We start from the raw sequence: 14518 nt of genomic DNA, 5'->3' as shown, positions 1-14518 counted from the left end.
CTTAAGGCTGCCGTGGGTGGGGGGCAGTTGGGCAATTTTAGACGGGGCACACAGGGGGCCACCCTAGATGGAACCTGCATTTCCTCAGGATGCAGCAAGCTAGTCAGTCAGTCAGTTTGTGCGAGACAGAGAGAAGGATCATAAAAGCCTACCAAGCCGGGCCAGTTTGCTGCTGCTGCTGCTGCTGGGCGAAAAGAACAACAGTGCATACAGGAGCGGCGGTCGCCGCCAGCCAGGCCACGGGGCGGGCGCGAGCTCCCCTCACGCCCCTTCGTCGGAGGCGCCTCAGGTGCGCGAGCATGTGCAGAAGGGGAGGCCGAGGGCCGCCCTCGCGCCGGGGAGGAGGAGGGCGGGCAGCCGAGGCTGTATCTCTCGGGCGCAGATCCCTCCTCCCGCTCCTCGTGTCTCCTCCCCCGGCGTTGGGCGGCTGCTGCTGCCGCTGCTGCTGCTTCGAGCGAGCTGCCCTCCCTCTTCGTCTCTCCCTCTCTCCCTCCGCCTCCTCGCGAGCTGGTTTTCTCCTGGCTGTTGCTGCCGCCGCTGCTGCCGGCTGTTTTCCTCCCGCCGCTGTTTCGGCCTGAGAGAGGGGAGAGCGGCGGCGACGTGACGTTTCCCTTTGACACATAAACAAGGTAAGGCGGGTGGGAAGCACTGGCGGGGGGGGGGGGAGGCGGCGGTAGGAAAGCGAAGGGCTGAACCCTGGGGGTCACTCGGCTCTTCCTCGGCCCCCGACGCGCTCCTGTACGTCGGAGGCGACGTTGCGGAGCTCTTTCGGCCCGCGGAGAAATGGCAGCGGGAGCTCCGGGGCTGAAACCCGGCCTCGGCGGCGGCTGAGGGGCACAGACCCCTCGCTTCGCCCGCCCCGCTTGAGGAGCGGATGGGCCCGTAGATGGGAAGTCGAGGGACGGAGGTCTCTCTCGCTCCCCCCCCCCCCGCCCCATCATTAGGGTCGACCTCATCGGGAAGACCGGAGTTTTTTTGGTTGGGGGGAGGGGAGGGGAGATAATTAGTCTCTTGTCCTCGCACCCGTGTCTTTTCCCCTCTTCACGTTTGTGACCTGGAAGCATGAACAGGGCAAGGCGGGCAAAGGGACGCCGGGCGCAGGCTGGAAAATCCCCGAAGGGACCCCCTTCAGTTGCGTGGGGCGGGGGGAGGGGGAGACCCTGCTCTTGTCAGTGCCATCCCTCCATCGGCTTATATAAGTGTGTTTGTGTGTAAATGGAAGTCTTCACGGGTCAGGGGAGGGAGGCTGGGCATAGACTGGCCCTGGAAAGTCCCCTCGGAGTCCTTGCGGGACCCCTCCCTTTCCTCGCCGAGCGATTGTGCAATTGTGTATGCTGCGTGCAAGTGGAGGGGAATGGCAACGCGGAAAGGAAATCCTCTGAGGGATGTGCGATTAAACCAAGGGAAAGCTGGTCTGTCAGGTTTTTGTTTTTTTGGGTCTGTCTGGGGCTGGAGTGCAGAAACAGTGCCATCTTCTCTCCCCTCAACCCCCCCCCCCCAATAATCCATTTGAATATTTGCGGGATACATGAGTCGTGGTGGTGCTGGGGAGAGACATCGGAAGGAATTGCCTACAAAGCGCAAAAAGGGTATCTGAAAAACACTGTACAGTACAAGAAAGTCGTCCCCTCCCCACCCCACCTCCCCCCACCCCCCGCCATCCGTGCTGGCTCGGCTTTGTTGATGGTTCTAGGAAGGGAGGGGATGTGTGGGGTAAGCGAGGCCATCGCCGCCGCCGCTGCCTGGAAGGGAGGCAGCTCCATCCGCGCGTCCCCTGTCAGTTGGGATGGCTCTGCTGGCCTCTCCGCCCTCCCCCGCAAGCCTTTACTTTCAGTTTCTGGTGTCGAGGTTGCCTCCCTTTCCCGGATAAGACTTGCATATGCACATCCTTGGTGGAGCGTCGGTTAAGGCTGCTTCTGTTATCAGAGCGCCTTCCTTCGTGGCTGTGAAAGATAGATCCCCCCCCCTTAAACAAAACAAAAACAACCTTGTACCCGCGTGGCTTACAAATATTTTCCACGTCTACGAAGAACGGATGTGGAGCACTGGCCTCTGCACGTGACGGTATTTTAAGGGAGGAGCTGTTGTAAATATGTCCTGACATGTTCTCTTAGCTGTTTGATAGAGGTTCTTTATTAGTCGAGTAGTTCGATGAAGCGATGGCTTGCCTTTGTTGTTGGTGGTGGTGGTCATGGGACCTAGAGGGAAATCTCACTTCTTCTAAATCACCTAGCACTACTGATAACTAAAAGGAACCGGTAGTCCTTCGTTTCTGGAAGGAGGTGGGAGATTCGCACCTCATACCGTTGCAACTCTTTTCAGCTGTCATTATTTTGTGGGACTTGTTTCCTGGAATTACTTACTCTTATCCACATGTTGCTGAAGTAAATTGTAAAGGATTGAGACGAAGAGATCATAATGAAAGTGGACCTCCTTATTGTAGATTTAAATTATATTTTAAAGAGGATGGAAAGAAATTTTTTGAAATAGATGTAAGATGATAAGAGACTTGAATTTCAAAGTAATTATTAGTAGTTTAGCATGCAGGCTGTGCAAGAGATGTACAGTATCAGCTATAGCATATAGACATACAAATACTTAGTGTTAAATTTCATGACGGTTGTAATTGTGATGTTGACAATAGAGATCAATGACATTGATCTCTATTATTTTAATTTTTCAAGTGCTACTGGAATATTTGGATGGAAGAAAATGCATCTGTCACTTAAGGATATTCTGCAAAATCATGTGTTAGCATGTGTATAAAATTGTATTGCTGAGGCTGATTTATCAAGCAATTAGAGCAATTTTTAAAGAAACTTTAAGACCAATTTTCTTGTCCTTGTTCATGTAATTCACTTGTTTGCATCTTTTTCTGTTGCTCTTGTGTTTTTATCAGTATATGCTGTTTTTTTAAAAAAAATATTATTATTAGTTAAAACAAACCATAATGCACATTATCTGTATACCTTGAGCAGAAATTAACCATAAATTGAGTGTTGGATCCAGACTTACACTTGGGTCCCAACGAAAGCATTTAGTCATGGTATAATTCTTATTGAAATCAATGGAACTTGAATACAGCCCAGCTTTGGTACAGGAGTGGGACCCTTCTGTCTGTGGGAGCCATCTCTCTCCAGTCCTTGGGACTCTCCCTAGGTCATGCCTCTGACTGGCCCTGCTATTCGACCTCCCCAATTGCTTTACTTGATTGGAATGTGTCCTTGAACTGTGAGGAAGCTTTTTGCTTGTTTAGACGGGGTTGGAGAGAAAATTTCATAGAAACCACTGACTTTTGTGCAGCTTGAATGCAGCTTAGTGTAAGGGTCGCATCTGTTATGCTAGCCATTCCCCACCCCCACCCATGCAAGTTTGCCCACAGGGAAAAGAGCCCCACTCTTGCTTCCATAGATACTAGTTAAAATGATTACTTTTTCATCCCAACCGCAACTGGTAGTAGGTGTGTGCATGTACATATGATGACCTTTAACAGAGAGCAGGACAAGAGTTCTATCTTTCTCCTGCTTCCTGATCTCTGTGGCTTTTGATACCATTGGCCATGGTACCCTGTTGGACTGGCTCTGTGGAATAGGAACTGGGGGTTGGCAGCGACACTGTACAGTATTACAGTGATTCTGGTCCAACTTTCGGGACGTACTGGGAGAGTGCTTTTCAGCCACTTGAAAGTTACACTATGAGGTGCCACAGGACACTATTCTGTCTCCAGCACTGCTTAATCTCTGCATGAACCTGCTGCAAGTGGCCATTGGAGTTTTTGGCCAAGGTACCATCAGTATGTTGATAATACTAATCTCTGTTTCTCTATAACACCTGAATCAAGAAAGGCTGTGTGGGCCCTGGACTGGTGCCTGGATGCAGTGGTGGAAAGTATGAGGGGAAATAAATAGAGCTTGAATCCGAGCAAGGCAGAGGTATTGGTTGAGTGGCTCCTGTGTCTGAGAAATCTGCCCTTGACAGCGTTGCATTCCCCCTGAGGGAGCAGATACAGTTTGGGGGTATTTCTGGATCCAGTTTTGTCACTGGAGGCATAGGTAGCCTCCATGATTAGAAACACCCTTTACCAGTTGCAGCTGGTGCAACTGGACTGGGAGAGCTTGACCACAGTAGTTCAGGCATTGGTGACTTCAAGATTGGATTACTGCAGTGAAGGCTATTTGGAGCTTCCCTTGTGCTTGATCTGCAGTTAGTGGGAAGTGCTACAGCATTGTTGTGGACAGGAGTGAGACCCTGACAGCATATAACACCTCTGCTTATAAATCTGTGCTGGTTACCTGTTGCTAAGTTCAAGGTGTTACTATTAGGATTGCCTTACTCTATATATGTTCACTGAACCACTATGATACGCAGAACTGGCAATGTTAAAGGTGCCATGCAATACCTGTTCCACACTTGGATATTTTAGTGTGGCCGCACCTACATTTGGAACTCTTTGCTTATGGACATCAGGTGCCTTTTCTATACTCTTTTTGGCACCTGCTTAAAACATATTTGTTTAGGGAAGCCTAATCAGACATACACATTTTATCTATTTAGCCATTGTTGATTTTAATTCATCTTTTGAATGTTTTATATACTTGTTTGTAACTTTTTTTGCAAACAAATTTAATGTTCTTTTGTGAACCTCTTGGAGGGTTTTTTTTAAAAAATAAAAAAATCAAGCAGTGTGTCTATAGATACTGTACAATTTTCTGAATATTAAAGTAATCATCAGACAGTGTCTGACACTGAAATGCAATTCTCCTTGTGTTATATCCATACAGTTTTGCAATTGTCTTGAAATACATCTTTATTACATTGGTATATCATTGTGGCAGTATTCTTCAGTCTTGGCATACCCAAGACCGACCTTTAATCCCAACCTGTAATATGAGACCCAGTTTACATTATTTATTGCATATGTCTTTCTTTTTCTCTAGGATGATCAGGTGCAAATGAGAATAGCAGGGCTCCTGCAACTTTAACAGCTGTGTAGAAGGGGGAGATTTCAGCAGATGTAACTTGCAGGGATGAGAGATGCTGCACTGCTGAAATTATCTCTGCTCTGCAGCTGTTGGAGGTACAGGAGTCTGATAACTCTTATTTTGCTAAAAATTAAACAACAACAAAAAGGGAGCAGTACAGGTGCCACTGGTACAAGCTACCTTTGATTCCCGAACCACCAGTCTATCTGTAGGAATAAAAACAATAGTTATTAATTTGAATACCCTGCATTTAGAAATGAAAAACAGAAGACTGCAATGGGCCTTAACTTTATATATAAAACCAGAACCAAATATCTATAGTCAACAGGCAGTACACACACACTCTCTCTTTCTCTGTGTGTGTCTTTAAAGTTTCTGCGTGGTTAAGTTTGACCTTGTACGTGCAGGGTACATGCTGCTTTCACGTTTTTAACAAAAGATAAGGTATATAGCTAATAAAAATGATTTGACTTAACAAAAGAGCTAAAGTCCCACTGTCTTCAAAAAACAAGCTACTGTACTTAACTGTCTTTTGGGGAAAATGAATCTAAAGCAAGGGGAGGCAATGTTATTTCTATCGGTTTTATATAAACCTCAATGTCATTTTTTTTGCTTTTTTGCATGATAATTGTAGCCAGTTTGTCAGCTAGTCATTCTTGGGGAGAAGTCATAATGATGTGTATATGGACTATGGACTTAATTTTAATTTACTCTTTGTTATTTCATTTACATTGTCTTTGTCAGAGATGTGAAATTTCTGGAGATTTTGAATGAGTGAATAAACTTGTTATTTTTTTGTAGAAAAAACTTTCTATGTGGTAGTATCAAACCCTCTGTTTCTTATCTCAAGGAAATGAAATTCATTGTTCATATTTTATATAGTAGTTGCCATGTAAAATACTACCTTGAAATATCTGGTTTGTTGTATTTATGGAATAAAGTATACTTTTTGGTGGTACAGTGCAATCCAGTTTAGCCCCTTTAAATCCCAGTGGTTTCAAAGGGATATAAAATCCTTTAAATACTGCATGTATAAAACGTTTGTTTTATTTGAACACTTAGTTACAAATATACTCAGTGTTTGAAATAGACCTGCACAAGGATGCCTCCTAACAGCCCCAAGCCTATGTATATTTATTCAGCAACAAGCCCTGCTTGGCCTGTAATCTCTGCACATTTACATGAGAGTAAGTCCTGTTGAGCATGGTGGTAGTTACTTCGGAGCAAAAATGCATGTCTTTTGCCAGCTGACAAATAGGAAAAAATAAAATGTGCAAATAGACACACTCATTACTGTGGTAAACAAAAAGGAAGGTCACATTCTTTTTGGCTCAGGACTGTTGAGCAGAAATGAAAAAAAACCTCTTTTTTCAAAGAGAAAAACAAAAATGGAACATCCACATAATGCATTTATGTAATTACATTATTTCCGCCCCCCCCCCTACAGCTGTGTACCTTCCAAGCTGGTATAACATGCATCTGATGAAGTAGACTTTAATCCACACGTTTGTTAGTCTTTAGGGTACCACAAGACACTTTGAAATTTTACTCTAAATCATCAGTAATGATGAAAAAGTGGCTCTCTCCTACAGAAGCTCATGTCTTTGTTATTCTTTTGCTTTAGCACAGTAACAAAGCTACCCCTCTGAAAATAGCTATACTTTCATTCTGAAAGAAAAAATATTTGAGAGTTCTTTGTCCTCACTGCCTCACACAGTTGGACCATAAGGAAAAATGTGTGTTCTAACTTTTCTCATCCCTGTCTTGTTTTTAGTATCTTCCTCTACCAATGCAGATGAAAAGTTAAACCTAAAATATTATGCATATATTGATAGCAACACATTGTCATGACTGGTTCTGGTGATTACTGTCTTCCTGTGTAAAACAGTCTTCCACATCTTCAGATTGATGGGGAACTTATGGAGATGGTCCACCACTGGAGACTGATCCACTTGGGTCAACTTGGCCATTTGGTTTAGTGAGGAGTAGTGTAAAATTAAACTTCCTGAGCAGTGCTGTTGAAAGACTGGCTGAATCGGATGGAGCATGCAGTGGAGTCTGTTTGCAGGCCCATGAGTTGAGTGATGTCATCAATGAAACCTTCCTTTTTGGCCACAATTATATCACCTGAATCACATCCAATGGGTTTCTTCTGGTTAGTGAAGGGTCTTCTGTGCCAATAATGTTCTCTACCGAAAGGTGAGCCAGTGATGATCTCTGTTCTTTCTTAGTTCTATGCTGTGACTTGAACACAACAATTCTGTTACGGGTACTGGTTGCCTGATACTGTGGAGGCCACACCACATACCTTGATTCTCATGGATATTAAAGTCAGTTAGGAACAACCAATAGATTGTGTAATGTCTCCCTAGAGAGCAGGAGAGTGATCTATTAGTCCTTAAGAAGGTAGTGGTTTGTCACTTTCTCAAGAAGTCATCATTATTTGTATTTGGTTTTTATGCAGGTTTGTGTCTCAGGCAGTACAGTTTAACTGTTTATGTTTATTATGAATAATGTCTAGATCAGTGGTTCCCAAATAGCTAAGTACTGTGGATGCCCTGTTTTTAAAAAGCGAAGCCATGGACCCCATATTTTTGAAAATTTTGAAATTTCTATGGTAGCTTTTGTTATATAAATGGTGCCACAGATCCCCTAGGTGGGTTACATGGACCACCAATTTGGAACCACTGGCCTAGATAATTTAATTTACAAGGCATCTCTTAAACACAGGAAGTAAAATAATAAATATATAAGTATGCAGTGATGATTTAACTACCTTTAGGCTTGTCTGCATCTAGCTTCCCTTTTCCTGGAGAAGCACTGGGAGTATGTGATTGCAGTAGGAGAGTATCTTCATCTTGAGGCAGTGCAGGAGTGTTGATAGTAGTCAAATGCTCAGCAGCTTTTGGTGTTGCAGATGCTGCTAATTATGCTGTTTTGCCATGGCTTCAGTTCTTAAATGGGGTAATGAGTGTTTTTCTCCAGTGGTTCAAATCTTTTGTGTCTGTTAAATGCAGAATGTGGTTACTAGGGATGCTACCTTAGCCCTCTAGACATTTTGTTGCTCAGTCCCAAGTGGATTGGTGTTGGTTCTGATTTTGTTTGACATCCATATGAAACTATTGGGTGATATAATTTGCAGTGTTGGAATGATGCATCATCAACAGGCTGACATCTAACACTATATTTTAGTCACTGAACACCTAGGTGTTTCTATGTGCACATTCAGTATTTGTGTGACTGCTGACATGTGTGCCATTTTCTGCACAGCAAGGGCGCTTGTGTGCGTCCCGCTGATGTGCATGGTGCCTCTAAACGCAACCCATGCATAAACGGGAAGTTGCCTGTATTTCCAAGCAAACGTTAATATTACTTTTACTCTATTTCCTCTATAGAGTGTGTGATTTCTTAGTGGAATTTAATGGCTTATGCAAACTGAAGCCTATGTGAGTTACAAAAAGGGATTTAGTCTTCAAAAACTAGTCATGAATAATTTGATGTTGTTCCCACAAATGCTAATTACACTTACTGAGATAACAGTTGTGTCTGACCTTGAGGGACTCACCTTGGGCTTTGCATTACTTGGGGCAACCTGAAGCCATAAAAGGCATCTGATTTGTATCTCTTCTGCTTCAACAGATCTTGTGTAGTGTAAACAGTATGGAGCTTGATAACTTCAGTTCTTTTCCCTTTGAGGGTATTGCTCAGGAAAGGGGGAGAGGAAAACATCTTGTCTTGTATGATATATTGACAAAATTTGATCGCTCAGTCACACTTCAGAAGAATCCAGGATATGGGTTAATAACCACTCTGAGTCCCAGCTGCAGGGATCATTTCTTGCTAAGACTCAGACTAACGGTAGAGGAAGAAAAAGGAACACCGCATGCTTTTCCAGCAGTATGTGAAGTTGTCCCTCAGGCTAAGGAGTCCAATAGGCTCTTGTATTCAAATCTTTACCTGCCTACTGATAGTCTGATCGTATTCAAGTATACTAAAAAAAAAAAAGTCAGTCTGAGTTCAATGGGGCTTACTCTGTGCATATCACATGCTAAGATTCCAGCATAGAAGCCACCTTCTCCAAGTTTCTTTCTGAGTAGCGTTTGGAAGCACATGTTTTTAAAATTGCTATTTCCTCTTTAGGAGCAGATTTTGCACAAATAAAGTGTAGCCATAACTATCTCCTCAGCTAATTATCCATGCAAGCAGTCCATTAAAAATTAAGCATGCCTTCAAAGAATCATCCTTTGTTGCTTCAGTCTTCCTGGCCTTACAACTCCAGTCAGGCTAGAGCTTCATTAACATGTGACCCCAAAATTTTGGGCCCCCTCCAAACAGATGCCAAAGTTTTGTGCTAGTTTTGTGCCACCGGTTCTACTTTTTGTGCTGCCCCCAAACTGAATAATTGACACTCAAACTGGGGCCAAAAGTATACCTCAAAATACATTACTGTATGTTCAAATTAGCAGCTTAGAACACAGTGAGGTAATTTCCTCCACACTACATTTCAGGCCACATTTGCGTGGTGGTGGTGGTCACATCAGAGATGGGGCAGATATGTTTTCACCCAACATGGTTGATGTTTTGGGTTCCCTAGCTGTTGCAACTCCCTCAGAACTCACATTAAGCTGTCACCTGTACATGTGTGACAGCTGCTAGCATAGCTGTCAACTTTTCCCTTTTCTTGCGAGGAATCCTATTCGGAATAAGGGAATTTCCCTTTTAAAAAGGGGAACGTTGATAGCTATGGCTGCTAGAGTATTTCACTTTACTGCTTGCTTCTCATTCAGTTTTCTAGCTGGATTAAAGCTGGTTTGAGATAAAACATATTAAACAACATTATTCATTAATAAACTACAGGATTGATATAAATTGTGGTGAATGTGTGAATGCAGCTTCAAAAACTAGCAGTTCGAATGCACTGTTATTATAATATTATAACATATACTATCAGATTTATGTTATTTTAGTTGTTTCTCTTTCAAAGTAACGGAAAGTGACTTACATTAAAAGATGCATGTGGAAAAAACAGTAATGTGAACATGTGCTAGCTGTAAGCATCTCTCTCTTGACTTCAAACATACTTCCCAGAGAATAGGTCATCTTTAGGCACCTGATTAAGAAGATATGTACCCAAATGGCAAAACTGTTGAGAACAAATTATCTGCTGGTTTTTGTGTGTGTGGCATTTTGTCAACTTCTGTTGCTGAGATGGCAAGTCATCTGGTTTTTTAATGTATCCACTGTGCTTGTTGCTGGCTTGGAAATTTGATCTATTTTAAAGTAGTATGTATTTTTTAAGAGTGAGAAAGCTATTGGAATATCAGGAAATGTGTGAATTTTATCTCTCCCCCCCCTCCATCTTACTATGTTTTTAGTAGAGGGAACAATTGTGTTATTATTTATTTATAAAAATATTTATATACTGGAGTATTGTAAAAATATATCACAGCAGTTTACAACAATATAAAAACATAAAATTTAACATTAACATAATAAAAAGTTAAAAGCAAATTAAAAGCAAAAAGAAATTAACAACAAGCATCAGTAGACCATTTTTGGGGATGTACCCTCAATTGCTTGTCTAGGCTATTCCTGGCAAAATAGAAAAGTTTTCAGCAGGTGTTTAAAAGTTGGCATAGAAGGTACCTGCTGATGTGAACAAAGCTACTTAAGTTGTACTCCCCCTACCTTCCAGCATGTGCCAGAGGAAGAGATCAAAACTTTCAGCTTCCATAAACTAATCACCACTTGCTACATAGACCTGCAATTAGTTTAGATTGTGGTTTATTCAAGCAAGACAAGACAACAAAGCCTTGTAGAAACCTAAAGCCTTTTGTGGGCTTTTGTGGACTTCAGATGGACTTTATGCAGTGCTTTTTTCGGGGGGGGGGGGACGGGGGGACGACGACGCAGGGGTACGCATAGCTCTAAACATTTTGTAAATCTTTGAACTTTTGTCCATTTACTGTATTTATTTTTCCAAATTTGAACTATAAAATGGTGATTTTCTTGAGTCAAATTGAGAGTACCCCTAAACATTTTCTTTTAGAAAAAAAGCACTGACTTTATGAATTTTTATCCTGAGTTACAATTAGGGTGTGTGTGTGTGTGTGTGTGTGTGTGTGTGTGTGTGTGTACACACACATACACACATCTCTGTGAGATTTTCTGGATGGAGATCGTAAACAGTGACGTCAGAGGAAAACAGAAATCATTCCCCACACCTTTCTGAAAACAGTGACTCAGAGGCTGTCACAAAATGCAAGATTCAGTCAATCCCACTCTTGTTTAATTCTGGGCAGTTTTCTTTTCACAGTTTTACATACACAATTCTGCACTGTACTTAGGATTCAAACTTATGCAGGAAATTGCCATTGAAATTTGATGCTAAATGTTTTGTCATTAGAGTTTTTTATCAGTAATCCCTTCATTGCTTCCAGAAGTACCCAACTGTCGTGAGTTTGTCAGGAGTTTGTGGAGGTATGATGGAGAGTGTGGTCTGACCCTGAAGGGTGGGAGGAGCTTGAGGAGTGAAAGCTAGAGGACGCTGGAGAGGGTCCAAGTAGAGTGGTGGTCATAGATTCTGAATCCCAAGAGACATCTGATCCAGCAGAGGATCCCAATTGGTTAGGGGGTTGAGAGCTGCCCTTTGAGAGCTGCTCATGGAAACTCTCAAAAGTCCCTCCTGTTACCACTGGGACAGGCACCTCCTTAGCTTTTGCTGCTGAGGAATGCCTTCCAGTGCCTCCCCCTTCAGGGAAGGGAGCTAGGAGTAAATATGGTGCCAAGCTGGCACCTTCCTCATCTCTGTCACATAGAACACAGGGACATCAGTGTGCACAAACCTCAGCTAGCCAGCCCATGAGGAGGAATGCCCATTTGCTTGCCATGATAAATGATGTGCAGTGGGCATTCCTTTATTTAAAAGGAAAGTGTAGGGAGCTTGTTGCTTGTTGCTTCAATGTCTTGGCTCTTGCCTAGCAATCCCTTTGACTTCTCATGTAACTTCTGATCCTTGCAACTTGTCACTTGTGTACCATTCTAATCTCAAAGTAAAAGCAGGACAACAACCTTGCAAGGGGTTATGCTTGTTTGTTTCTGGTCTGGTGAGGGACGATACACACCAAATTCACCCTTTACAGCTCTTAGCAGACTCTTTTTAGCTGCTCTCTCTTTAAAAATATTGAAGTTAAGATCTCAACATTCTGATGTGTAGTGAGCCCAAGGTGCTTTTTCAAAAAAGTTTTGTAGCCCAAAGAATTGTGCAAGATTACTTGTGCAAGGCAATAGGCTATGTCATTGCTACTCAAAGTGGTGGTCCATGGACCAGTGATGGTTCAGAAGGCGTTGGTTGCCGATCCACAACTCCATTGCCACCCTGGCTGGATGGGACACTTCAGGGACCAAATATGATACTAGTCCCTGGCATATTGGGGTTGGGGGAAATGCCAGTCCACCACATCAGATAGTCCAGTGCTTCTCAAACCATGTGTCTTCTCATACATACCCTCTAAAATGTATCACAGAGGAGCTACTTTATTCCACAAGATTGCTTGTGTTTGTAAACTAGAAAACATTTTGGGATGTGTAAACAAACTGGTCATTATATAGCAATGTTGAGGAATTCCCAAATAATTCATTATAACCAGATTTAATACAATTCTTGTTGTTGAATTTTGTAGAAGGGCAGTCACCCCTGTTAACTATATGTTTTTATTAATTTGTCAGATATGGAATGAACAATTGCAACAGAACACACTATAAGTTCAAAATCTGGATCTTAATTGTATAGGAAGAAAGTGACTATGTGAAAGTGAGATAGAAAAGAGAAATTTAGATACATGTTATTTGGGAGTTGGGGAACTGAACTGGAACAGTTCATTCTGATTAATGTACAGTTGTGGAATTGTATAATACAGTATTCTTAAAATTAGTGAAATCTGCATACTTATCTAATCAACTGAAACATAGTTGTAAAATAATGTTTCCACACAGACATCATCATTATTATTATTATTATTATTATTATTATTATTATTATTATTATTTATTACCGGTATTTTGTTTTGTAAAGTAGGTGTCTGCTGTGGGGACATTGAGGGTGTCCATATGGAGGAGAAGCGGGATAGGTGATAGTCTTTACTAATTGTAGTATGTTTCATAACCCTGAATTTCCTTAAGCAAGAAGTGTACATATACAGTGGTACCTCAGGTTACAGATGCTTCAGGTTACAGACTCTGCTAACCCAGAAATAGTACCTCGGGTTAAGAACTTTGCTTCCGGATGAGAACAGAAATCGTGTGCCAGCAGCGCAGCGGCAGCGGGAGGCCCTATTAGCTAAAGTGGTACTTCAGGTTAAGAACAGTTTCAGGTTAAGAATAGATCTCCGGAATGAATTAAGTTCTTAACATGAGGTACCACAGTACAACTTCATGCATGCTACCAAGGAATATGCCTGGCAGTAAAGGGTAGTGCACAGACACTAGCCCTGGGCCTGCTGTGACAGGAAATTGTCTTGCACAGCATGCTTCTCCTCTAGTCAACACAGTAAAGTGTCAGATTGAACAACAGTGGGAAGGATGTGCTAACAGGCTTGGTGGGAGCCTCTTGGTCATCACCTTTAATTGCTTCAGCAGCAAGAGACAACTAGCTTCTGCTCCTGAAGCAAGTAGGTGAGGAGAATTGGGCTCAGAATAAATTCCTATTTCACCTGCTCTTTCTGAGCCCAGGTTTGCTTTCCCTGTTCCTTTTTAATAAAGAGGAGACAGCCTCTCTTTGCTGCTGACGCAGTTGCAGTGGGGGTGGCGGGAATTTGTGTTGGGAGTCCTTTATCCTTCCCTTTTGTAAATGACAATTTTTGTAATTAGAATTTCATTGAAGACAGTGTGTTTGGTATTAAAGTATTTTTAAAATATGTAAGAATATAGGGGAAACCTTATAAAGTATATCAGTAGTAGATCCAGCTCAGCGCTCTACACCAAACAGTAGCTAGATAAGATTGCTTAGTTTCATGTGCACAGGATATGAATAATTTGGCATTTATTTATTGAAAAGTCTGCAGGTCAGGTTGCAGCTACTGTATGACTTTAATAAAAGCAACAATTTATTAACATGTAGCTCCTGAAATAATAACAAAGCATGAAAAACATAAGCTAAACAAGGGTAGCTGAAAATTGAAGTAATTCTATATAGTTAAACTTATTGCAAGGGAATGAGTTCTCCACATAAGTATAAACTTTGGAACTGTCATGTGATGGCAAACAGATGCAGGCTTCCTCAGTCTTGTGCCCTCCAGGTTCAACTCCCATCATCCCTGACCTTTGGCCATGCTGGCTGTGGCTGATGGGACTTCTTGTCCAAAACATACGGAGGCCACCAGATTAGGGAAGGCTACATTTTACAAATGACAGCTGTATTATTTGATCATATTAGTGTCAACCAATGCCCTATTTTCATGTACAATTTTAACACATTTCTATAAGCAGTAGCATTAAAAATAGTTGCATATACCAATGTTTTTTATGCTCCCTCTTTC

At 42.4% G+C, this 14518-nt stretch overlaps 1 protein-coding gene and 1 long non-coding RNA gene across 2 annotated transcripts in view; one reads left to right on the top strand and one right to left on the bottom strand.

Moving 5' to 3' along the window:
* Positions 1-272: 272 nt before the first annotated feature.
* Positions 273-14518, top strand: part of ELF2 (E74 like ETS transcription factor 2) — a 39181-nt gene continuing 24935 nt past the window's right edge. The window contains exon 1 of the mRNA XM_083520031.1: positions 273-629. The gene's annotated coding sequence lies outside the window, so the exon portion shown is untranslated. The remainder of the gene's footprint in view (positions 630-14518) is intronic.
* Positions 2921-14505, bottom strand: LOC310714695. Its single transcript, XR_014529983.1, has 2 exons — positions 10629-14505; positions 2921-9900 (listed from the first exon to the last, which is right to left on the bottom strand). It is a non-coding gene; the product is annotated as an uncharacterized lncRNA (long non-coding RNA).

This window comes from Podarcis liolepis (assembly GCF_965112155.1).
Source record: "Podarcis liolepis genome assembly, chromosome: 9".
NCBI lineage: Eukaryota > Metazoa > Chordata > Lepidosauria > Squamata > Lacertidae > Podarcis > Podarcis liolepis.
Note: the sequence above shows the minus strand (reverse complement) of the source record. Positions and strands in the feature narration are given on the sequence as shown.